Source organism: Thermobia domestica, chromosome 11 (assembly GCF_964235325.1).
Source record: "Thermobia domestica chromosome 11, izTheDome1.hap1.1, whole genome shotgun sequence".
Classification (NCBI taxonomy): domain Eukaryota; kingdom Metazoa; phylum Arthropoda; class Insecta; order Zygentoma; family Lepismatidae; genus Thermobia; species Thermobia domestica.
This window is the reverse complement of record NC_137464.1, coordinates 170,940,498-170,968,362: the sequence shown is the minus strand read 5'-3', so window position 1 is coordinate 170,968,362 and position 27,865 is coordinate 170,940,498.

The following is a 27,865-nucleotide window of genomic DNA, read 5'->3' as shown; positions in this document are numbered from 1 at the left end:
ACAACCTGAGATGTCCAATGGAGCAAACCTAACCGACTACACCAGAGCGGATCGTTAGAACTAATTAGTGAATAAGAAGAGTGGTCAGAAATGTACTATGGGCAGGTCATAATCCCTTGATGCCTTCCAACATGAAAAGTTGAAAGCCAAATTCTCCCATCTCAACATTTATGATAACAAAGAAAGCGACGACAGAACGTTTTACACATAAAACTGTGCTTAATATATCAATTGCAAATATTCACTTCAATGTAAGACTTCAACACGGTACCAGGCACGAATAAAATAGTATTGCCGTAATTTTCCTCGCGAGTTGAGATGGTCGTTTCCTTTAGGTTCACTCAACTCTTCAATTATTATATGGCACTTTCCAGTGCTAATAGTTTGCTTAAAATTAGAAAAATGGCACCTAGGGATTTCCTTAAATCTAGTAAATAGTATAAATTGTAAACATTGCTTTTTATAAATGTTTACTAAAACATGGTGATCAAGAATAAACTAAAGACTTACAGTAGCCTATATCGTAAGGAAATGGATTAAGATACCGGTATATATTAAATGCCATAGACGGACAAATCAAATATCAAAGTAATTCAGATGTAAAGCTGAAAGATCTTTCTTCCTGAAGAACTTGGCATTGACACTTGCATCAGATCTTTTTAGAAGACGAAGCCAAGAACCAGATTCGCCTCCAATATGAAACGTAAGCTTCAAAAACGGCGGGAAGAAGAGATTCAGCTATACCAAACAGTACTATGAAAGAAACAAGGACGATCTGAACCTTGTGGTAAGGAAAAAACGTAGGTACACTCAATTTCAATGCAAGAAACGCAGAAAAAACTTGTGCTTTGAGCATTTGACATAAGTGTGTCTTCATTACTAATACCTTTTACAAACGCAGGAATCTATGGTTTTAATGTACTCTAAAGACAATGACAAAAACATGTGGAAAATACTTAGGATGAAACTGTTTCATGCAAATCTTAAGTTTGAAAATAAAAGTGTTTTGAAATTTACTTATGTTAAATTTTGTGACTTAATTTTGAGAACAAATATTTTTAAAACTTACTTTTCATAGTTTATTTTAATTCAAAGCATTTAATACCGTACTTAGCTGTAAATTGAAGCTATTCAGCGGTAATGTCTAACAAACGCCACGCGAGCTTCTGTGTAATAAATTTCAGCGCGTGATCCAGGAATAAATCTGAATATATTTACTATTTGTGAGTATTTGAAAAACCACTAACATTCAACATCGAAGTTTATCGGTGAGCCTACCTTTAATCGTCATTCAATAACTTAATTCATCTACACATATTTCAAATAAAAAGTTAATGTGATGATTTCAATTCGGTTTTGTAGTTTTAATGTTCGGCACTATACATTTACAATATAAAGCATACAGTCGCATAGTTAATATGTTGTGTATATATAGTTCAATTAAAGCTACTAGGTGTCTCCGAGTTTTTTAAACACATACGTGATATTTTTAAATATAATCTTCACTGAAATTAATATAGTGTGATTTAATTATACATTACCTAATAAATGTATTTAAATTAATGCTATCAAAATGTAAATTAGATGTTACGTCATCACAAAATGAATGCATTGGTATAACATACAGTTATGAGTACGTCGAATCATATTACAGGTATGTTAAGAGATAAATATTCATAGTTTCTTTAAAGAGCAGCTCAATTTTACTTCTAATTTTCCTTTTTGGAAGGCATGTAGGGTGATTTATGCCCTGCCTAGGTAACACTGGAAAATATATTCTTTTTTCTGTACGTTGAGACAAATTGATGTGATGATACTACATATATTTGTTTACTATAAAGTTAACAGCTAAAGGTCATCCATTGTATTAATTCTCTTGCCTATCCCTTTTCTTCCACATCCAGTCATTCTTCTCTAAAAGCTATTCTAAGATTTTCTTTTACAAAACTGAAATGAAGACAACGTGTCAACGCACCGTTTGGAGAATCAACGAAGTAGAAAGACGGTCTTCAGGAAGCTGCCAACAATAATTGACTTTCCCAATATATAAAAATAAGCGAGGTTTCGTTCCTGTAGTAGCTATCATTTGGAGTCCTTACATCATAGGATGAGCAAGGAAAAAGGCATCCGTCCCCATTCAAGATATCCTAATGCTCCTAGGCTATATATGAAACTTAGGTTTCACATTTTCTTGACTTTGACAAGCACTGGAGTTGATGTAGGCAGCTCAATGCACTGGTGCCTTATTCCCAGTTTTTTCCCTATACCTAATTAACAGAAAGCACATGCACCTCTAGCTTTCACTGGAACAAGCGTATGACGATAAATAAAGATACAAAGTGAGTTACAACCTGAGATGTCCAAATGGAGCAAACCTAACCGAACTACACCAGAGCGGATCTTTTGGACTAATTAGTGAATAAGAACAGCGGTCAGAAATGTACTATGGGCAGGTCATAATCCCTTGATGCCTTCCAACATGAAAAGTTGAAAGCCAAATTCTCCCATCTCAACATTTATGATAACAAAGAAAGCGACGACAGAACGTTTTACACATACAGCTGTGCTTAATATATCAATTGCAAATATTCACTTCAATGTAAGACTTCAACACGGTACCAGGCACGAATAAAATAGTATTGCCGTAGTTTTCCTCGCGAGTTGAGATGGTCGTTTCCTTTAGGTTCACTCAACTCTTCAATTAATATATGGTACTTTCCAGTGCTAATAGTTTGCTTAAAATTAGAAAAATGGCATCTAGGGATTTCCTTAAATCTAGTAAATAGTATAAATTGTAAGCATTGCTTGCTAAAAATGTTTAATAAAATATGATGATCAAGAATAAACTAAAGGCTTACAGTAGCTTATATCGTAAGAAAAGGGATTAAGATATAACTAACATTTAGGTTACCGGTATATATTACATGAAAAAAATTCCCTCACACAAAGCCAAGAATTACTTAAGCAGACCAACCGACGATTTGTAGTTGCAAAATGTTGTGAACACAGCCAGAGATAACATCTGCCCTTTCCCAGTGGTTTCCCAGTCGAATTTTGACATCTCACTGATCAGATTATCTAGTACAGCTGAAGCGTACACACACAACATTAATGTACCTCAGGTTTGTAAACGTTTAACCGTGGAAAAGCCTTATGGTATCTTTTAGGGATAGAACATCTTCTGAAATTTTCAAATGTCTAAGAAAGACATTTTCTTAAGGAACATTTGAACATGTGTATTATAACTGAACATTTAACATTGCGTGGGTAATTGTACGAACTTATGCCAAAATGCGTTGACGCAAATGTGTACAATTAGGATAAGGGTCTAAAACCCCGGGCGGAACTCAGCCGCGGACACTAAGTAGTTCTTAATCAGATAATTAGTGGAAAATTAGGAACCAGAGAAGCTACTAGGTTTGGTACTCCCAAAAGTTCACTGCGTAATAGGGTTAAATTGATAAGAAATGGAACAGAAATCAGCCTTGGACCAAAGTTAGGATGTTTTCAACAGACTTTCGACGGGAAAGTGGAGAACAACTTTTTTTTAAAAAATGTTTGACAACCGTTTGATGCCTCTCACACATAAAGAATTTCTTAGGCTTGTATATGACCCAGCTGAGGAACTCAAACTTGAGTACAGATTTAATAAAGAGCATAAGATCGTAGGAAAGCATTTGTACAGGAATTAAATGGAAGATTGGGTTCAGTGTTCAATCTGCAAGAATTAGGCTGATGACGCATGCGCAGAAATTGATCCAAGCAACCCCTACTACAATTGTGGCTTATGTATTCAAACATGTCGACAGAAACAAACAACAAAGTAAATTGTGCGGGGCTACCTCCCTAGTTTCGAATTCAGGACATTACCTCACAACGAATGTCAAGTGTGTTTTCCTCTTTGTTCATAGTTTGTGGCTACACAATGTAGTAAAAAAGTGTGGTAAACTATTGTGCTTCACTATGTTTATTATCATGTATTAAGATTAAACGATTTTCCAAAAAGCTTTGTTTTACTTTAGTGTTGGAGCTAGGGACCATTCCCCTACCCGAGCATCTTGCAGCGTGTGATCAAGTGCACCACAGAGAGATGGCGCTCTGCTTGCCCATGGAGAGCGGTCACGTTGAACTGTTGTGATTTCACTGTCTTACAGTGTCTTCTTTGATATTATTAATACTTAATTTTAATTGAAGTGCTTTTCTCAGTAATATAAATATCTTGGGAATTCTTTGGTACCCTGTACCACTTGTTACAATATATATTATTCAATATATTTTCTTATAAAACCATTATCGAAAAGATTTATTCTGTCCTTAAATATACTACTACTACTACTACTACTACTACTACTACTACTACTACTACTACTACTAATAATAATAATAATAATAATAATAATAATAATAATAATAATAATAATAATAGCGGAACTAGAGAACAGAGACCTAAAAGCAAATCGTAAATAATCTTCTTTCATCTTTCGAGAAGACAGTGTCCAATGTCACTAATATTGCATGTTCTCTGTTCTCATTTAAGTTTATTTACTGACAGTTGTGGTGATGTAAGCGACGAGCATCTCAAACGCTTTTTTTGAACAAATTGCAACAATGGGAGGAAACTACAAAGAGACATGGCGTGCAGCGATGTTTACTGATTTCTATTGGAATATTAGCAAGATCGAACAGACGTAAACTACAAACGACAAGCCAAAATGTGCAGGCGTTGGAAACATGTAAGTCTAGGAATCCAACATTCGCAATGTTAGTATTTTTTACATTTAAGGCTCTATCTCGATATGAGAAAGGTATATTTCACTTACAACACACCAATACTCATTACTAAAATCTGTAATCATTACTTATGTTTGCCGAAACGCTTAGAGTGGGGAGGAAGAGCGCGTTAGAAGGGGCCCCACCAAAACAGGTTATTAACAGTTTTAGGCAAGTAAAATCAACTTTAGGCAGGGTCATGAATAATTCAGAAGAGTTGGGCCTTCCGTAGGCCTTCCTGGTTTTGAGCTTTTCATGGGATATATTACGTCACTATTTCTGGCATAATATTTTGGAATGCAGTGCTGCCAGACCTTCAACAATGTCGACAGATACAAATTTGTCGGGACGTTTGAATATGACCCCACCTGTTACACTGAAACGAAAGCCAGTCTAATGTTTTTAAACGTCATTTTCGTATTCAACACTTCGAAATTATTTCAAAATGGACATTTTCATTTATGAAATAAAATATTGTAAAAAATGACATTACAGGAACTAGCAATTAATACGACAATTCCAAAATTCTGTAAGAGAATTGTCTGTACGTGACAAAACTATAATTAAGACACGAAAACAAACATCAGTTCAAAAATAGTGTTCGAAAAAATAATGTCTCAGCATTTCGTTCTAAGAGTCCTTGTAGTCTTACCCTCTGAAAGAGAAATGTTATTAAGTAATTTCATTGCTTATTTAAAACATGTAATTGTAGCTGATCACGGGGTTGTTCTTTGTATGGTTGTGACAATAGAGTATTTTAAACATACGTGTTAGGTAATCTTTTAAACACTACTATGCATTACAATGGCAATCGCTTTTGATGTCAAATTACAAGTTTGCTGTGAGTAATTAAACTATTGAAAAGGTAAAATACATTTGAGAAAAACTGCTATAAACTAAATTTATGATTCTAAAATACCTTATTATGATTTCTGTTATACCAGAAAATTGTATTTCATCCGTAGAGAAAACTTCTTCACCAATGAGAGCAATACTTGATAGAATTAATTTCCATTCACATTTACCTAACAACAAAATCATTATTTTAAATCTCAAACAATATATTTAAAAAAGATTGAATCTTAATCTATTGTTAAATTTGATTAACTTTTTTTTATATGCCTTCTAATGATGCCTGTGTGAAGTTGGCCCCCGAAAAGTTTGGGCTACACGAGATCTTTATTGGGCCAGAAAATACTTCATTTGGGTTGTTTGGGCTAGCAACTTTTAGCGTTTGGGCTACTCTGGAAACAAAGCTACAGCCTCACAAAGATTGAGGGGCCAACTTCACGTTATCCCCCCAACTGTTTGCGCCAGACGAGATTTTTATTGGGCTGGGTAGTACTTCGTTTGGGCTGATTGGGTCAGCAACTTTTAGCGTTTGGGCTATTATAGTTTCCGAAATATGGACTATTAAACTTTTTGAAAAGTGATTTTCCTGCTTCTTTTGTCGGGGTCAACTTCACTAATATGATATTTCTGACAAACATGTTTATTGGAGTTGACAGTACTTTGTGTCGACTAGTAGTTTAGGAAGTTTCAAGATTTGGGCTGTTTTTGAAACAGAATTAGAGCTTCACAAAGTTTAGGAGGCCAACTTCACATTAGTCCCCAAGTGATTGGGCCAGACGAGATTTTTATTGGGCTGGATAGTACTTCGTTTGGGCTGATTGGGTCAGCAACTTTTAGCGTTTGAGCTATTATAGTTTCTGAAATATGGGCTATTAAACGTTTTGAAAAGTGAATTTCCTGCTTCTTTTGTCGAGGCCAACTTCACTAATATGATATTTCTAACAAATACGGTACTAGAATCGGCAGTACTTTGTGTCGACTAGCAGTTTAGGAAGTTTCAAGTTTTGGGCTGTATTTGAAATAGAAAATGAAATGAAATCTTTGAGTTTTACGTCCCACGGTTATGTCAAGTCTCCGGTTAGGAGACGGTGATGATAAGTAATGAATGAAATGGTGGAATGAAGAAAGTGGGAGGAAACGGTAGAACCCCGAGAAAACCCACGCACACGGTGTTTGTCCACCACAAAGTTCACTTGGCGGGGGCTGGGATCGAACCCGGGACCCCAAGCACCAGAGGTGAACGCTCTACCACTGAGCCACCGCGGCCCCGTATTTGAAATAGAATTAGTGCTTCACAAAGTTTGGGAGTCCAACTTCACATTAGCCCCCAAATGATTGAGCCAGACTAGATTTTTATTGGGCTGGATAGTATTTCGTTTGGGCTGATTGGGTCAACAACTTTTAGTGTTCGGGCTATGACAAGTTATTTTCCTGCTTTTTTTGTCGGGGTCATTTTCACTAAGGTGATATTTCTGACAAATACTTTTACTAATTAGTACATTTCTCTCTCTCTCTCTTTTTTTTTTTTTTTTTTTTTTTTTTTTAGTTCTTTGAATGTTATTTTTAATGGAGATGATACTTGTGCCAATTAATTTGAGATAGATTAAGATACCAGTTACTATAAACTCAAATATACGATGTTTTCTTCGTCTTCATGTAATTCAATGTGGAATTCTTTTTTCATAAAATTTTGTCTAGAGCTGCTCAATATGCAGATATCCAGATTTTAGTATTTCATTATACGAAATCCGGATTTCGGCTTTCGTCATTTCATTATCCGAAATCCGTTTTCGGTTTTTGACATTTCATTATCCGAAATTCTAATTTCGGTTTCTGACATTTCATTAAATCGGAAATCCGGATTTCGGTTTCAGTTAAAATTCTAAATCCGGATTTTGTGAATCTCAATTTTTGACAGCGCTAGTTTTGTGTAAGTAGTTATCGGCTTTAATCCCCTAAAGTTATTTTACTGGAAAACAATTACTGTCTTAATAAACTGTAAAAGCAATAGTTATACGGTGTATACGGTAAACTAACCTATGTATAAGACACTGGTGAAAATTATATATACTACATACATAATTGAATTGCGTCAAACCTTGAAGAATTATGTCCAAATAATGTTTATATCCATTTATTCTTTCCTTTTTTTACGTAAGTCTTTTGTGAATACGTGGATTATATATACCTGTGTTTGATGCAGAAAGCTCCAGGTTTGATTCCCAATGGAGTCTCAAGGAGCATACAGTATTCTAACTAGTCTCCTTTATATTATTATTATTATTATTATTATTATTATTATTATTATTATTATTATATTATTATTATTATTATTATTATTATTATTATTATTATTATTATTATTATTATTATTATTATTATTATTATTATTATTATTATTATTATTATTATTAATATTATTAACAATTCTTTGTAATTTTTAAGCCGAATATTCATCCACATTATATTGTATATAGGGAAAGCAATAAGAAAGCAATTTTTTTCTCAGTTCGTTTATTTTAAAAGATTACGATGAGCACTTTATGTTTCTAGGGAAGTACTTGAATCCTTCTGCTCCACCTTGCTGAAAACGAACTACAAAATTATGAATTTGAAGTATAAAGCTTTTCTATATTTTTCGCCTATTTATAAAAGTGTCAACTCAGGTGGGTCAAGTTTTTGCTGGAGTCTTGGCAGTCTTTGGTATTCTTACACATTTAGTCTTGGTTTTGGTCTTGCATATGCATCCTCGGTCCAGGAGCGTAACAAGGCTGGGGCAACCGGGGCGATGACCCCGTCCAAAGCCGATCACGGTGCCCACAGGTACAGTTGTAAATAAATGGGAGTCGTAATTACATGACCTACATTTAATGGTGACATGCAGTTTCTCACGGTGCAATTTCACACGGTCCTGTCTATCGGATTCATCATTCTGCAGGTGTCGTGCACTTTGAATTCATTTGATTCATCTTGATAACGATTTCACTATAGAAGGAGGGAGGACACAGAACAACTGTCAATTAACCAAGAACAGAAAAAGAGCAAACACAAGTTAAATATGAACAATTAATACTACAGGAGGAGAGCTTAGGAAATGTTTCACTTTCACAAAAAGAATAATCAAAATAACCGGAAATTAAAATGACTTAAGAACAAGACAGAAGAAAAGATAAGCAAACCTAAGTTATAGTAAGAAAGGAGAGAAAATAATAACAAACAATATGAAATTGAAATAAATAGGAAAAATAATAACAAAAATTATCGCAAATTGAAATAGATGAAAAAAGAATAGCAAAAGAAAATAAGTAATAAGAGCAGAAAAGGAACATAAAATTGTAATCATTAGAAATAGGAGATAGAACAATCACAAATTAAAATAAATAAATAATAAAATAAGCAGCACATCAGAGAATTCAGTCAGGAAGTTCAAAAATCGAAAAAAAAAAATGTGCCCGCCCCAAAGCATAGAAAAACGTTGTTATTTGTGAAACACAAATCATTAGCTCTATACTCCAAGGTGATTTGAAGACGAACCTTCTCGTCTTGAAATTTTCCGAGAGAACAGCATATCGCTGAGGGGAATCATTCATACTTCTGTATATCGTCAATCCGTTTTGTACAATTCATAGTTCATTATTCCAGCTTTTGGAGATGGGCAGGAGCAAGTTCGAGCGAGTTCTTTTGAAACTCAACTCGACTCGAAACAGACATCTTTAACTTGAGTCAAGAACTCGGCTCGGATAATTTCCTCCAACTCGACCCGAATTCAGGTTGTTTCGAGTCGAGCCAAATCCTGTGTGTAATTTCAAGTACTTTCTTCAAGTATCCTACATAGACAATACAATTATTATCAATGATATTACTACTGCTAGAACTTATTATTATTATTATTATTAACAACAACAACAACACAGCATATAAAGAGAAAAGACAGGCGGTTTATATGTGAATACCAAAATCCAAGGCGAGTCTAGGAGGCAATGACACCGTTTACGAGCTTCTCGGTTTGAGTTCCGGAGAACCAAGTATTCGGGCTCGAGCCAAAAATCGTTAAAAGTTATAGGGCATCGGCCAAACATGTTCAAAACTGCTCGGCCCGGATTTAAGGCTGTCAACGGCTCAAGCTGCTCGGGTCACACTCACTCACTATCGAGCCGAACCGAGAAGTTGGCCGAGCTTACAACCCATCCAACCGAGCCGGCTCGAGCCATGGGCTTAGTTGAGCCGAGTCAAACCGAGCCGATGGACTCATTTCAACCCAGCCTGCTCAAGCCATCGGCTCAAATGAAGTAGTATTAATTCAATTGTTCGTATTTATTTTAACTTATGTTTGCTCAGTTTCTGTTCTTACTTAGTTGACATTTGTTCTTTCCTCCCTCACCCTGTATTTTTTTCTAGTGAAAGCGGTTTCAGGATGAATCACATGATTGACAGGTGGACCGTGTGAGAGTGCACCACACCTGCAGAATGATTAATCCGATAAGGAAGACGGTGCGAAATTGCTCGATAATGAGCAGTATGTGAAACTGCACAGTGCGAAATTGCACAGAATCATTTTAATGGTTTTGGGTGACCACTTTCAACCTCTGACAAATATAAATTTAGCATTATCATAGAAATTAATAATGACGAAATTCTGTGTGAAAACCTCTTGCATAATGTGTGGAACATTACATCTTTCTTCACCATTCGGAGTTCCACCCATGTATAGTCCAAATAGTTTGTAAGATAAGAAAAATTCCAACCTATTAGATTAAAACCTATTATTTCCGGCAGAAAAACATTTGAAGGTCTAACCCTCTTTCAAATACAGACCAAATCTTAATAGCCCAAAACACTAAAACTTGCTGATCCAATCACCCCAAACGAAATACTATGCAGCCCAATAAAATTTCCGTCAGGTCCAGTCACTTCGAAGGGCTTGAACTTGGCCCCAAAAAACTTCGTGAAGGTCCAACTATTTCAACTACAGTCCAAATCTTGAAACTTCCTAAACTGCTAGTCGACACAAAATACTGTCAATTCCACTAATCGTATTTGTCAGAAATATCATATTAGTGAAGTTGACCCCGACAAAAGAAGCAGGAAGCCCATATTTCGGAAACTATAATAGCCCAAACGCTAAAAGTTGCTGACCCAATCAGCCCAATCGAAGTACTATCCAGCCCAATAAAAATATCGTCTGGCCCAATCACTTGGAGCCTGATGTGTAGTTGGACCCACAAACTTTGTGAAGCTCTAATTCTGTTTCAAATACAGCCCAAAACTTGAAACTTCCTAAACTATTAGTCAACACAAAGTACTGCTGATTCTAGTAAACGTATTTGTCAGAAATATCATATTAGTGAAGTTGACCCCGACAAAAGAAGCAGGAAATTCACTTTTCAAAAAGTTTAATAGCCCATATTTCGGGAACTATAATAGCCTAAACTCTAAAAGTTGCTGACCTAATAAACCCAAACGAAGTACTATCCAGCCCAACTCTCGTCTGGCCCAATCACTTGGGGACTAATGTGAAGTTGGCCTCCCAAACTTTGTGAAGCTCTAATTCTGTTTTAAAAACAGCCCAAATCTTGAAACTTCCTAAACTACTAGTCGACACAAAGTACTGTCAACTCCAATAAACAGGTTTGTCAGAAATATCATATTAGTGAAGTTGGCCCCGACAAAAGAAGCAGGAAAATCACTTTTCAAAAAGTTTAATAGTCCATATTTCGGAAACTATAATAGCCCAAACGCTAAAAGTTGCTGACCCAATCAGCCCAAACGAAGTACTACCCAGCCCAATAAAAATCTCGTCTGGCCCAAACAGTTGGGGGGCTAACGTGAAGTTGGCCCCTCAAACTTTGTGAGGCTGTAGCTTTGGTTCCAGAGTAGCCCAAACGCTAAAAGTTTCTAGCCCAAATAGCCCAAATGAAGTAGTTTCTGGCGCAAGAAAGATTTCGTGTAGCCCAAAATTTTGGGGCCAACTTCACACAGGCTCTAATGATTTCTAATGAAAAAACGAGATACTTGTGACGAGAATAAAAAGCCCTGGAGTGACATAGATAGATATAAACTTTACAAGTAGTGGCCATATGCACCAATGAAGTTCAACTGTTGAAGGATGGTCATACAGTAACTAAGATCCACTGAAGGTATGCTAGAGGCGAGAAAGCGGGCGCAATTTTGACCATCATGCTTTGAGCCTTCTGACGACTGATTGGTTGCATAGTCTGCTAAATCGGGCGCGACAAGTTTGAAGCGTTTAGCAGGTGATTTCACGCGTGTGTGCATTATTTGCCTTTTATTTCTTTTACACTTCTGTGAACCTCTGCCACATATTGGATACATAAAACAATTACACAGAACAATTGCACACAACAATTGCAAGTATGTGTTTCAGTGTGTTCGTGTGTGTTAGTGTTCTGTGAGTGGGAGTTGTTACTCTTTATTCCTTCCTAATTTAGCAACTCATGAGTGACAGAGATAAACTAAAAATTCTGTGTATTATTTACTTTATAGTTTTCTGATACTTTGTGCTAATTCTTGTCAGTATGAGTACTTGTGCCGTAGCGGGTTGTCCTAATAATTCACGAAAAACGGAAGGAGTAATATATCATAGTTTTTCAAAAATGAATGCGTTTTAAGAGAATAGGTAGCACGATGCAAGAGAACCGACAAAATCAATGTTAACTGTGCGCATGTCTGCTCAAATCACTTCTTGCCGGATTATTATGAACGGGACTTGCGCAATGAGCTCTTAGGGATCAATTCCAGAAAGAAGTTACGTGCGGAAGCTATCCCATCTTGTATCATACCGAATTGGCATGGGGAAAAAATACCTTCTTCAAGTACTGAAGAGGGTTCTCGCTCGCAAAGATACCTCTCTCGGGAAGTGAAAAAACGTGCTGTCTCTAAACTTCACAACGTATCACTAATTAAAAGAAGGCGGGATGAAGGTAGTAATACTATAAACATTAAAGATGTCCCAGAAGTGCGTGACAAGGAAATAGAAATCAACGAACTTCGAAAGAAAATTGAAGAACTAGAAAAAAAGGTTGCATCACAGCAGAAAATGTTACTGAGATGCAAATCAACATTAAAAGAAGCTAGGGCTGCACGATATAAGATTCGGAAAAGAAACCTGAAAATTTCCCCATGTAACACACGAAAACTTGTAACAGAAGAAATTCACAAAATTCTGTCTCCTTGTTTTATAAAAGGAGAAATAAAGCGCCTTCTTCGTGGAAACAAGCGGGTGACGTGGAGTGCAGAAGATATAGCAAGAGCTTTGACATTAAGAGCTCTCTCTCCTAAAGCATATTCTTATTTAAGGATATTAAAATTCCCTTTTCCATCGCGTGCTACTCTTCAGAACTGGACAAAATCTTTTAAGTGTAGGCCGGGCATACTTCATGAAGTTTTAGCTCTACTGAAATCAAAAGTAATGGCACTCGATGAATTAGATAAAATAGCGGTGTTATGTTTTGACGAGATGAATGTGGACGGTCGCATATGCTATGATTCGGCTGATGATGAAATTCTTGGTCCTCATTCAAATGTCCAAGTAGTGATGATTCGTGGGCTTTGCAAGCGATGGAAACAACCCATTTTCTATGATTATGATACTACAATGACCAGCAAACTTCTAAATGAAATCAGAAGTGAAGTAGAAAAAATTGGTCTAAAGGTTGTCGGCGTCACATGTGACACAGAGGGAAAAAATTCAAAAGTATGGAGTGAACTGTGCGTCAATAAAATGAAGCCATATTTCCACAACCCTGTGGATACAAATAGGAAAATCTGGGTTTTCCACGACGTCCCCCATCTGTTGAAACTGTTTCGAAACCATTTTGTCGACGAAGGCATAACACTTCAAGATGGAACAAAAATTGATAAACATCTAATTCTTAATTTGTTAGACCATCTACCCCATGAAGTCAACGTCGCACACCATATTTCTGAAATGTACATAAACGTCAGAGGGCGCTTGCGGCAAAACGTTAGGCTTGCAGCACAATTTTTCTCACGCCGAACAGCTTGTGCGTTAAGATACGTTCTCCATAAGGATAAAGAAGCCAATTTCATAGAATTGATAAATGATGTCTTCGATATATTCAACTCAAGAGTGCCCAAAGACAATAGAACACCCTTGCGTTGCGCTTATGGGTTGAATCTGACGAGCCAAGAAAACGTACTGAAAATGTTTTCTGAGGTGTGCAGCACGATGCGTTTTGGGAACAGAAAAGGGTTGCTTCCTGGTCAAACTGCATTCATGACATCTATTAAGTCACTTTTGGGTTTGTTTGAAGACTTGAAAAAAATGAAAGTTTCCTACATCCTCACTTGCAGATTGAATCAAGACTGTCTTGAAAATTTCTTCTCCAGGGTACGTGGGCTTGGTGTATTTTATAACCAGCCTTCTCCTTTTGAAGTCAGAAACACAATACGTTTGCTCATTCTCAGCAAAGACGCAAGTGAGATACCACTCTCTTCAAGAACAGCCGTTGAGGATGCCAATGTAAGTGAGGAAAGCAGTGATGATCTAATAAACATAATGACCAACGACCTTTCCATCGACATCATTGATACACCAAATTCATCCCAAATTCAGCCACAAACAACTGCAGATGAAGATCTAGCGGAAAATACACTGCTGTCATTAGAAGAATATGGTGATCAAGTTGACAGTGAAGATATTTCTTTAGATGCTTTAAAGTATGTTGCTGGTTACATCGCTTTTAGATGCCATTCCATTGATAGAAACTAGGGAACCCCTCCGAATTATGCGACGAAAGTGAAACATCCTCTAATGACTGGATTTCATTCGTTTCGCGAAGAGGACTTTTTACTCCATCTACGCAATGGACTGAAACAATTAAGCAACTGGAGGTTATTTTCGCTGCCCTCCGAGGTTCTAATTATGCGTTAGGCAAGGGTGTAATGGAGCGATTGTGTGCTATAGTAAAAGAAAAGTTTCCTGAGCTTCATGATAAGGTCATACGTACGTATGTTCGAACGAGGACATTTATCAGAATCAGACATCTGAACAAGAACTTAAAGGAACAAAGCATGAAGAAATCAGCTGCGAAGAGGAATCAGTTGTGGGCTTCTTCGTATCTTGGAAAATAAGAAGTTTGCAGTAGGACTAATTTCCACACCTTCTTCATACGGGGTAAGTAAAACAGATATTTATTTGTTTAATAGTGGTAATGATGATGTGGTGTTCTATCCGAAAACAGGTCTTTGACGCAAAAGATCCCTGGTGGTTTACCATTGCCTTCCATGGAGGATGATGACTTACGTATAACTAATAAGCTTTGACGAGCGAGTTAGCTCTGTTGATAGAGCGATGAGCTTGCATTCGGAAGGTCGTGGGCTCGATTCTCATTGCCGCCAACCATCCTCACGGGTCTTTCAAGGTTTGCTTCAGTCCTACTAGGCAAATGCTGTGATGGCAAATAGGTCCTAATCGACAGTTTTCCAAATCCTTTCTTCGTTGTTATTGTTATGCAACGCTGCCTGTAGTTGTTATAGTTATGCGCTTCAAAATATCCTCTAAGTCATGATTTTATATATAATGTATTTATATTCACACTCAAATTAAAAATAGGCCTGTATTAATATTCAGTAACAATAAGGGTAGTCTTATTGGGTGAAACAACTTTGTTTTGTGTCAAAATTTTGACTTGCAGAACGTTTCATACACACAGGATTTTTTTTTATTTATAAAAAACAGTTTCTACGTTATTGAAAGGTGGTAAGGGAAAAATGTAATATAAATCAAACGATATGTATAAGAAGACCCATCTTTGAAGCAACTATATTATAATGGAATATAAAAGTTTTTCTTTTAAAAAAATGCCTGCGTACTTGTTACAATTATTCCCTCGGAAGGGTCGCTCATTGCGGCAACTCGCGTCAACTTATGGTGTTTCACGTAGTAGCAGAAACAATCTTCCTACAGGCATCAGCGAGATGACGTCAGCGCGCCAACAGCGAATCACAATTCAGAGAGCGGTAGTAGATGCCTCTGGTTTCGGTTTTGATAGAGTGTTGTAATCAGTCATGATAAGTTGTCTTTTGATGCTCAATCGTTTGCAAAATACCTCTCTTAGCTATTTGTTTCCGTTTTTCCTCTATGGCAAAAAACTTTGAAACAAGCAATGGTTAATTTGAATTACTTTCGTTATGAATAGGAAACTAATCAATGAGATTATACCTATCGTTGGAATGTTGAATCAATTAAAAATCCAACACGATATCTCTTACCATTTTGCTTTGTTACCTATAGACAGTCAGACGGATGGACAAAGTCAATCTATAAGAATTTTGACATTTATGCGTAGCTTAGTTTTTAAATCTAAAAATTGGAGCATCCTGAGAGTTCCACTGTTCCATACAGCTATTAAATATGGGTTTTAATGGTATCTCAAATGTTTTGAAACGCATTATCTTTTACACATGTTACCATGAAAGAAATATCATCTGAAGTATAGCAAAGTATAAGAAAGTTGTTACTTTGGTTACCGAGTTTTCTTCCCGTTTCCAGTAACTTATCTGTATACACGACATTCCCATCTGTATAAATCGAGAATAGTCAATTGCTTGACTATTTTAAATCTACCTAGCGTTTCTGGACATTGTTCATCTTATCACTTGAACATCCTCATATTTAACCCTCATCTTATCACTTGAACATCCTCATATTTAACCCTCATCTTATCACTTGAACATCCTCATATTTAACCCTCATCTTATCACTTGAACATCCTCATATTTAACCCTCATCTTATCACTTGAACATCCTCATATTTAACCCTCATCTTATCACTTGAACATCCTCATATTTAACCCTCATCTTATCACTTGAACATCCTCATATTTAACCCTCATCTTATCACTTGAACATCCTCATATTTAACCCTCATCTTATCACTTGAACATCCTCATATTTAACCCTCATCTTATCACTTGAACATCCTCATATTTAACCCTCATCTTATCACTTGAACATCCTCATATTTAACCCTCATCTTATCACTTGAACATCCTCATATTTAACCCTCATCTTATCACTTGAACATCCTCATATTTAACCCTTACTTTTAAAATGCGTACCATCTTTGAAATTTAAACATACATTATACCTTTCCTAACAGAACTACGTAGCAAAGTTATTTCTTTAATATAGTAATATTATTTGATATTAGGATTTTACATATCTCATATGCCTAACTTTTCTACTGTATTCTAATATTCTTTTTTCAAATGGGAATATCAATCTTTAAAAGGAAGATAGTCAGTGTGGGTAAGATTAAGGTTCGTATATACACTACAGGTTGCGCCAGCCCAATCGTTGGATGTGTGACGTCACAGGGTAAGCAGACGCGAGTATTTTCTTGGCTCAGTGATGCCAGTTTTGTAATAGCAAAATTCCCGTCCAAAGCCACAAAATTTCCCGATGTGATGCAAAATTTCCCGCTAACCTAAATAGATATAGTTTACATCTAGTAGTAAACAATTTTAAAAAATACCGCTTTAGACGGACTATGATGTACAATGGAATTCATTCTCGTAGTATAAAAAGGTATTATTTATAGTTATGCATGATAAGGTAAAAAACATTTTTTTTTAAATACTGTGTACACTTTTTTGTAACGAACACTATGTCGTTCTTTATGGTTTGGAAGGGAATGCTATGTTCAGCAAAGCCAGAATTAATTCAGTTGTTTTGGCCTAACGATTTTTGTGTTGCAGCACATTGCTTGTTCCGTCACCAAAACAGCAGCAAAAAGCAGGATATTTTGGAATTGCTTTACATTAACTTGATTTTTAAAGTCTTTTTGTCTTTTTGAGGTTCATTTGTATCACAAAAGAGCTCAGTGTTAAGGGTCTTACACCTAAAGCCCATTATACATCGTCAAACTTTTCCATCAAATATTGTATCAAACTTTTCTTTGACGATATTTGGTCAAATAAGATGGGTAAAACTTTCACAACCATTATAAACGATCAAATATAAAGGTGAATATCATTGCCCAGTTGTTTATATTTCTTGATTCAGTTGTTAGGTCACATGAACGTACATGTGAGTTTTATGGTGGCACCTGCTGGTGTAACTATAATGAATGAGATTGTAGAAATGAATGGAATGACTATTCACAGTTACTTCTGTCTCATTTCCCTGCTTTATTGCTATTCCCAAATAAATCTTATTTTCATGGTTCCTTTCTTGTTCAGTAAATACATACGAATCTACATTCTACTTATTAGTCCGATGCTTACATTTCTTCTAATTCAGTTAATTTTCGAGTAACTTTTGTAACTTTGGGGCACTGATTAAGAATAAATAGTCCGCCATAAAAATGTTTGGCTATTGTTAAGCTTTGGGGGCCAGGATTTTAATTGACTTTTTTGCGATTTTCTATTAACATTCGGTTAGATTAGCTTAATAACATTTAATTCACACAGTATTCCCGAGCGAGCGTTAGCGAGTAAAGGCGGGTTAGAGTCTCGCAGGGCACATTGTTTTCAGTCTTCGTTAGTGTTGCCCCCCCCCCCATTATTAAACAGTTACCAAATGTTAGGTTTTACAGTTAAAATGAGAGAGTACATATTAACGAGGGTTCTATAGGATATTAAATTCCCGAGGAATTTTTCAGTGTAGGAAACTTCTAATTTATATTTAGAAATGCGAAAATATTACGAACTCTAACCTATTTTGATTTTATGCAACATCAAGTGTTTTTGGCTCTCACCTGCAGCTATTGATGCCTCTGCCTCTTGCGAACAAAACCCTGTGCTAACTTGTGGGTCCCATGCTGTGCTCCTGTTCTGAATCGGTTAAATATCATCCTCGCTGTTAATGGCCAACTATCGTAAGATGCTTTTCCTTCAGTCTCTTTTTAAATGATATACGTTCGATGCGTAGCTACACCTTAGAGGTCTTCACTACTGCGTAATTAAACTACCGCTAATTTTAGAGTTTTCCTGTAATATCCTCAAAATAAATAAAAATACCCGAAAAGTAGAAACGTAGTAAACTAAACAATACGATTTTGTATGTGATACCGTTATCACAACTCATCTATCTGCTTTCGATTTGCAACTGCTTTCGATGTGCTTTCGATGTAAAGACTTTGTTCCTAAAAAGAAATGTAAGTCTAGTAGGTACCCTCCATGGTTTGATTCGGAGGCGCGATCCGTTTTAAAAAACAAAAAACTGTCATGGTCACTGTGGAAGCAACATCCAAATGAGAATACATATAAGAAATTTTCTGAGATAAGACGTTACTCAAAACAGTTGCTTAAAATAAAATATGAAAACTATATTGCCAGTATAACATCTGATATTTCTACAAATCCAAACAGATTTTGGTCCCTCATAAATTCAAGAAGAAGTGCTTCCCGCATTCCTGAAGAAATTTTTCACGACTCGATTGTAGCAACTGGTGAAAATAGAGTTCATATTTTTAGTGATTATTTCTACAAGAATTTTTCTGTTCAGACTACTCCTACGCCGCTTCCCTCTGTTCAGCAAGTTTGTTCACACACGTTGTCTTCACTCAGTACTTCTCCTGATGAGGTAAGGCATCTTCTTTCTTCTTTACCTTTGAATCGTTCTCCTGGTCCTGACAATATCAGTTCAATCTTCTTACGTAATACTGCAGAATCTCTGGCCAACCCTTTATCATGATTTTTAAATAGATGCTTTAGTGAAGGTGTTTTTCCTAGATCGTGGAAACAGGCTAATATTGTACCTATTTTGAAATCTGGCAGCGCGAACAATGTTTCATCATACAGACCCATTTCTCTCTTGCCCATCCTTTCTGTGGTGTGCGAGAAAATAATCAAAGATAGATTGCATAAATTTGTTTCACCCTACTTAGATCCTGCTCAACATGGCTTTCTTCCTGGCAGTTCTACTATCACAAATTTATCTTTATTACTTTCGGAAGCAGTTAAATCTCTGTCCAATAATACACAACTTGATGTAATCTATCTAGACCTAACTAAAGCTTTTGATCGCATTGACACTAAGCTTCTTCTTCATAAACTAGCACATAGATTTAATATTCACGGCAACTTCTTCTCATTGTTACGAGACTATCTCACCGAACGTGAACAACGTGTTGTTCTCTCTGGATCTGCTTCGAATTTTGTTCCTGTTCTCTCTGGTGTTCTGCAGGGTAGTATTCTAGGCCCACTTCTTTTCCTTCTCTTCATGGATGATCTCCCGTCTTATCTTAAGTTATCTGATACCAAAATTCTTCTCTTTGCTGACGACTGCAAATTATTTCGGGAAATTAGGACAGCTCAAGATGTGATTGAACTGCAAAAAAACCTCTCAGATCTTCTGGACTGGTGTAGCATGTGGAATCTAAAAGTAAATCCCTTAAAATCTTCTACCATTACATTTTCATTAAAGAAAAACAAAATCCCTTCTACCTACTTCATTGGAGATGATCCTATTGCTAAGGTCTCATCTCAGAAGGATCTCGGGGTTGTGTTGGACGAAAGACTTCTGTTTGCTGATCACATTGCTGCCATGACCAAGAGTGCTATGCGATTATTAGGTCTCCTGTACAGGTTTACAGAGATTAGGGATATTACAGCCTTAAGTATATTCTATAAAACGTTCATTTCAACCAAAATAGAGTACTGTTCCACCATTTGGAGTATGGCTAGCGTATCAACTCTCTCTCGCATTGACTCAGTTCTAAATTTCTTTCTTGCCATTGTCAGGAAAAGAATATCTTCTGTACGCTGTTTAAGTAAACCTGAATTGTTGACTGTTCTTGGCATCCGTACACCTTCATCTCGTCGCATGCTATTTGATATGATGTTTCTTCATAGAATTCTAAATGGGAAACTTAGAACTGAAGAACTAATCTCTAAATTTAATATTCGGGTACCTGCAAGAAGAACTAGAAATAGTGAACTACTTCATTGTAACACGCCTCGATTATCAATTATTCAGCGTTCTTTGTTCTATAGACTGGCTTCTGAATTTAACTCCATTGCTTCTGACGTGGATATTTTTAAACCTGAGAATGTTTTCCGACAGGAAATTATTGCTACACTTATGGAACCTTAGTTTTATTTCAATTTGTTATTGCTATACTTATGGACCTTTATATAACTTTTTGTTTATAACTTTTTGTTATTGTTAATTTTATATTCTATGTTATATAGTTTCAGTGTAAAATGGCTGCCTTGCTGTATCTGGAACTTTGGCAAATAAATAAATAAATAAATAACTGTAGATAGATTTAACAGTTTTTGTGGGTTATGTAAATAGGGGCATACCAAAAACAGATAGGGAATTGTAGTAAAAGTATCACATGCACAATTGTATTGTCTAGTTCACTACGTTTCTGCTTTTCGAATATTTTTATTAGTTTTGAAGATATTTTAAAAAAAAGTAAAATTAGCGGTAGTTTAATTTCGCTGAAGTGAAGACCCTTAAAGAAAGTCCTCGTAAAGTGAGTCTGCACTCATGAATGCAACTCCTACAATGAGAAACAATTTTTAAGGCATTACGAATTAATTTCGTGAAGAAATAACTACATATAACAAGGTAGCACATGAGCGTTCCATACACATCATATACAGGCATATTGTCAACCTGTACGCAAAAATCTGAGCATGCGCCAAAGTAATTACATGCCAGAACGTCTTAAGAAATCTTTTAAATCAAGAAAAGTAAAAAAAAAATGTTTGCTTTTTTTTTAAAAAAAAAAGTCACGGAATATTCTCAATCTACGCCAATTTTGGGAAGTCGCCTGTGGTACTTAGCCCTAATATTCTTTAATTTTATAGTTATACAAAACAGATTACGGCTAGTATGCATCAAAATAGTGTCAATTGCTTTCCGTGTCCACATACTCAAATTTAGTGCCACCGCATAGCGATTTTTTTTTTTTTTTTGTTTTCTTTGATATAATGTTGTATAGAAATAGAACAGGTTCTAATTTAGAACAGTTGTGTCAAATGTTGTAACCAATCCAAAAGTTGCATACAATTTGGTATCATAAATGTTCAAATTCTACTTTGATGAAATATTTGATACAATGTATGATGGAATATTTGTTCGTCTATAGCGTATTTTAAAAAGTTGAGAATGTCTTCATTTCCCGTTTGCAGCCCATTTTAAAGAAAAATTCCCGCATTCCCGCCAGTGCTCAGAATTTCGCATTTTACGGGAAATTTCCCACAAACTGGCAACACTAGCTTGGCTGTGCTTACCTCATGACGTCACACGTGTTCGGCATAGTTTGTAATCTCAGTTTGCGGCGTCCCCCTGGGTAAGATTCGCCTCGTGTGAATTCGGTACTACTCTAACACCAGACCACACAGAGAACCTATTCAACAAATTGGAATTATGCGTGTCACCATTAAAGGAATAAACAATATTCGACACAATCTTCTAGTTAGCATGGTATGTTTTTTTCATATGAAGCCTATACAGACGTAAATGAAGAATCTATTCCAGCAAACAAAAGCTTACAATTATTATTGGCTACGAACTAAACACTTTTAACGCCATAAAAATTGCTTCTTAACAATTTTCTCGAAAACTATGCATTGCAATTTATCTTCAAACATTTCGTTTTCTTCAGGTAAATGACATCTGTCAATTGAATTGTCTCATCATTGCACTCATTCGTAAAGTGCTCGTAGCGGGTTAGATCCCACAGGACTGAACAGGAAGGCATCCCTGATCCTTGAAGAAATATCGGAGTAATTTTGAAAGTCATCTTTATATCAGTGAATTCGCTATAACTGAGGCACATGGATCTTCCAGTACGGCCATATATATTTCAGCTTCGCTTTCTATATTGAAACTATTCTTTGTTTAAAGCTAAGTATCCTAATACTACTATTATTTACCATTATCATCAGAAATACTAAATACATAATTTTGAAATATGTTTAGTACAAGGGGTCCAGAAGCACGTAAAAACACAACATTTACAGGAGAAATGAATTATGCAAGTACTTAGACGTAATGGGGCGTTTACACTTAGTCGATTTGCGTTCGATTCAGTTGAATTGACGTCACTTTCAACTTAATCGACCGTGTAAACGGGACTTCAACTTAATCACTTGTTGATGGAAGGCGACTAATCGACTGGCAACTGAATTAAAAGACGTTCTATTTTCTGTTGTTAAAATAATTGAACACATCCATCAATCTGATTCGGCTTAGTTGCTTCGATTTAGTGGCAAATGCAGCGAATCGATTTAATCGTGCGACTAAATCGACTAAGTGTAAACGCCCCATAACATAACGTAACAAAACCTATCCTAACGTAACATAAACTAACCTAAGCTAACATGAACTAACCTAAAGTAACCTAATATTAGTAGAAGTAAGCGAAATTCTATAATTTTGTGGAAAAATATGCGGGACCTCTACACAAATATAACATAAACTAAAGTAGCCTAACCTAACCTAAATTAACCTAAGCCAACCTAACCTACTCTACACTAACAGAATGTGAACAGAAATTACCAAAATTGTTACTTTTTTTTATTTTTTAAGAGAAAAGAGCTTGACTCCTTCTGCTAAACATAGATCATAATTTTAACTGGATGTTTGATAAACCACAGTAAGACAGATGTTATGTCCCAGCATTGGATCTAACAGTATCTTTCAAATTTGTTAATTATAATTTTGTGTTACTCCTTGTGAGGTTTTAATAGGTTAATGTGTTTAAGTATCCATTACGTTTAATGTTTATTTAATTTTCTAAAACTTGTAATTTTATTTGATTAACTGATAGGGATTTATTGATCTGTGCCGCATTATTATAGTAATTATTTAAGCTTCCAATTTAAACGATTGATTATGTTTTAAAAGAAGAAGAAGAAAGCTCGAACTTCATATGAAAATAAATTATGAAGAATTAGGTATTGTAAACAAATTGATAATAGAAGTTAACTGTAAATTTTAATTAACAAAATCTCTTAACATCTGAAAAACTAAATATTAGTTCTTGGAGTCTTGAAAGTAATTAAGATGTCTAAGTAGAAGGTCGTTCTAAGGGCTTAGGTCTTCTTTGTTTAACAAGGCACTAAATAATGATTTAAAATTTTATATGATACAATTCGCACGTAATATGTCAAAATTCTTGTATAACACAATTTGATATATAAAATCAAAATTTATGTAATCGCCTAATCGCCTTATCAGTATTATATATATATATATATATATATATATATATATATATATATATATATATATATATATATATATATATATATATTCATTTGAGTTAGTTAATTTGTTCATATAATCCTTCATTTGAGTTATTTGTAAGATTATTTAAGTCCCCCGACTGTTATATTCTCATCGGCGCCTCTGGTATTTTATATTTTTTTCTGGTACTGTGCTGTGTACCGTGAGTACAAGTATGTAAAGACTCCCTTTTGTTATTTCGTCAGCCAGTGTTTTGAATCACTCCTGCACAAATACTCTATTTAGGCTTTGTTCCTGTATTAGGTGGGGGGCAACTTCAGGCTGCTGTTCTAGCTGCTTTACCAAGCGTAATTATCTTGGAGAAGGCATTAGTTAGGTTGCGTAACTTACGTATTTTGTACCTCAAGAATTTATGTAGCCTACTGTACACAGAATATCATTAAGGACTGGAGGTGATCAAGCACTCAACCTCATATTTTCAATACATGCGTGATTTTTCTACATAGTATAATGGAATATGCTTAGTCACTGTATATATTGGGACTCGAACTTAAATACGAACCTTATGGTGTACAATGTGTAAAGGAAACTATATCTTAAAAAGCAACCTTGTAGACCATAAGGGCCCTATATCTTAACATAGTAAATGTTAATTTTCCATATTATCATAGTCACGGAAGAAAGGGTTGAAATTAGGAAATAATCCTTGCATATGCCACAGAGTCAGTGTATCCTCTAAACAAGGAATATGCTGAAACTCTATAGGTTGCAACGTGTAAAGATAATATGAAACTTTATGAGAAGAGTGAATGTTTTCATTTTTTGTAAATAGAACTCATTGGACTTGCAGTTTAATCGAAACTTAACTCTAAGTGTGTGACGGTGAGTGTTGTTGCACATAGGCTATAATCTAAAGTGATTCCTTCTAACGAGCTATTTTTAGACTTTTTACATTCATAAAAAATAACTTAAGCAACCAGGAAAAGATAGATATTTTAGATAACGATTTCTTAATCTCCAGTATCCGTACCACTGGTGATACGCGAGCTACTGTGGGGTTAGCGTGTGGTGCACCACTGGAAAATGTTGAAAATCGTTGTTTTAAACGTATGGTTATTCTCCTACAAACGATTTTGTTATTTAATTACACACACAAATGTAATTTTTGACTAGCACAGTTTAGAACAAAAACATGAAGGCATAATGTAAAGTGAGGACTCACTTAGGGAAGTAATGCCCCGGGAAGCAAGAACTAATTACACGATTCTGATTGGTTGGCAGTATCCATTTCTTTTCACGTGGCTTTTACATATAGCAGAAATCAAAAGTTTGCTGCTGTCAGCTCTCGTGACCGAGCGTGCTAGCACAACGGGATAATAATGGTAATCTTTTTCGGTGTGGGTTCAAACCCTGCCCAAGGAAAGTTTTTTTTAATTTTTTCATAACACTTTTTTATTAAAATAATTGAAAATAATACTTAAAAATCGATTTACTTACTTTTGTGCAGATAAGTAGTAGTAGTAGTAGTAGTAGGAACGGTTAGAAGCCTCGCAGGGCTCTTTTTGTTCTTCCTTGACACCCATAATATAAATTTTGTGACCAACTTAAAAGAGCTGACTAGAGTAGCGCGTAAAACAGCTGGCTAGGGTAGCATGCAAAGAAAGTTACTTTCTTGAGTAATACACTCCCGAACGGGACTTTCAAGAAATGAAGTGTAAACTCATGATATGTACTTAAATTAAGTATATTTTATTAAGAACTGTTAAGACCTGTTTAATTGTTAGTCTAATAAATGTAACCAAGCATTAAGTTCCAGCAACAATGAAAGGTTAGAGGTTTTAACATAAGATATTTTAAATAGTAATAATAAAGTTTCACGCCATTTTCATTTTTTTACCCCATTGATTTATATGGAGTTGAAAGCTAGCTAGTTTTCTGTTTCCCTTTAAATGAAATGGAATTTTAATGGTTTGATTTTACTTATTTCTGCTGCAAATCTATTTAGATTTGCATTACTTCATGAAAAGTAAGTTGTCTTATATACTATTTTAAGATTCAGAAATAAAATTTAATGACATCATCAAATTCCACTTCATTGCAAAAAAAGAAAGAAAGAAAATCCGCATGTTAATCAGTAGTTTAAAATAACTTAAGCTGTCCCGGTGTTGTGTTGAATACATTGTTCTCGAAACATTTTACAATGTAATAGGTTTCATCTTCTCAGTTGACCCTATGCAAATCGAAAGTGGTAGATATAAACCACTTTCGGTTTCAATGTTTATTGCTATAGAATAAAAACGATACTAGATAGCGACAAATGTTTTCTTGCAATCGGTTCAGCATGTCAAGAGTACATACCTTCAGCATCTGCAACACTTTATGAAAACCAGAACTGGTTGAAATATACTAGTACTTCCGGTTCCAATATTGATTTCCATACAGCAGAAACCAGTACGAGATAGGACGCTGAATCGATTCCAAAAAAAACGCTTCTCTATAAGAATAGATTTCTCATATTCTAGCATAATTCTTTATTCAACTGGAAGTGGTAGAAATGAACCATTTTCGGTTTTAATGTTCATAATAATCGAAAAAGATGCTAATAAATAACGAAAAGTGAATTTCAGCAATCGATTTACTGTCATGAGAATATACCATTAACATTCGAAACAGTCTATCAAAACAGGACATTCTATCTCAATACTTATTTCCAGAGAGCAAAAGCGGTAAGCGATATAAAGAAAACTGATTTGAAGCACTGACACCGATTCAGTGCTTCAAAATAAATTCTGTCTTTACTTTTCTCTATATGTTGAATCTAGAAGTGGTGAAAACCAACATGTATTCGATTACAACACTGATCGTATAACGCGGAAATAGTTCGCGACAAGTAGATTACACTGGTCGGCATGAAAATCCTCCCACTAGGGTGAAAGGGTGTACCGGATAGATTTCAAGACACTGATTACGAATATCTCATCGAGAAAGTTCCAGCACGTAAGGTTTCTTTTGGCGGGGTGCTGTTTCCATAATTGACAGAAAAATCGTATTTTTCGTTATTTAAAGTGTTTTCCGTGATTGGAGTGCATAATTCTGAATTTTTATCTTAATCCTAAAACTGTTACTAGGCTATATCCCAAGAACATTCTTTTCTCCAGCTCACGACCCCCAGAAACATACCCCCTCCCCTTGGGTTGCATAGATTTATGGTCGTTCCACACTGCATACACTAAAACCTACGCGTTATTGACGGAGAAAGGTTTCGTAATCAACTTGCGATCATTCGTCGGCTCCCTTTTGTTTAGACGACAGACAGATTGTTGAAAAAAGGCGCCAAGACATACACTACGTTGTCGCGTGAAACAAATATTTCAGTTTCGAGTTGATCTTCGTGTTAAAAGTTGTGTTACGCTGTGTCTGTGTATACCGTAGGTGAAAAATATTTCTGCTTGAAATATTGACGTTTGTGTTAAACGAACATGCCAAGAACTTGGAACAATTCGACAGATTCATTCTGCTACATATATGGGGAAGTGATTTTCAAGGGATAAAGTAGGCCTTTGTCACCGTTCCTAAAGACAGCCTACCATCTGTACTTCGGGTGTAAAATCGGAGACCAGGATCGCGTTTGGGCTCCGAAACAAAGTTGTATCTCGTGTGCGCGTACTCTCACAGGACGGTTGAAAGGTACACATAAATCGATGCCGTTCGCCGTACCTATGTTTTGGCGTGAGCCCCGTGATCATGTTTCAGACTGTTACTTCTGCCTGACTAATATAAAAGGTTTCTCAAAAATCATGAAGCATAAAACACAGTATCCTAACTTGGATTCCACGAGGAGACCTGTGAAACATGATGTTTGTCTGCCTGTACCCGTACCACCAGACTCATACACCCTGTGCAGTGTTTCATCCGATGAAGAACCTGTTGCTTGTGAGTATGTTGCACAATCTTCGAGTACACAGTCAGATCCCAATTAGGCTCCAGTGCCTGACACTAATGAACCACATGTGATAAGTCAGTAAGAGCTGAATGATCTGATCAGAGACT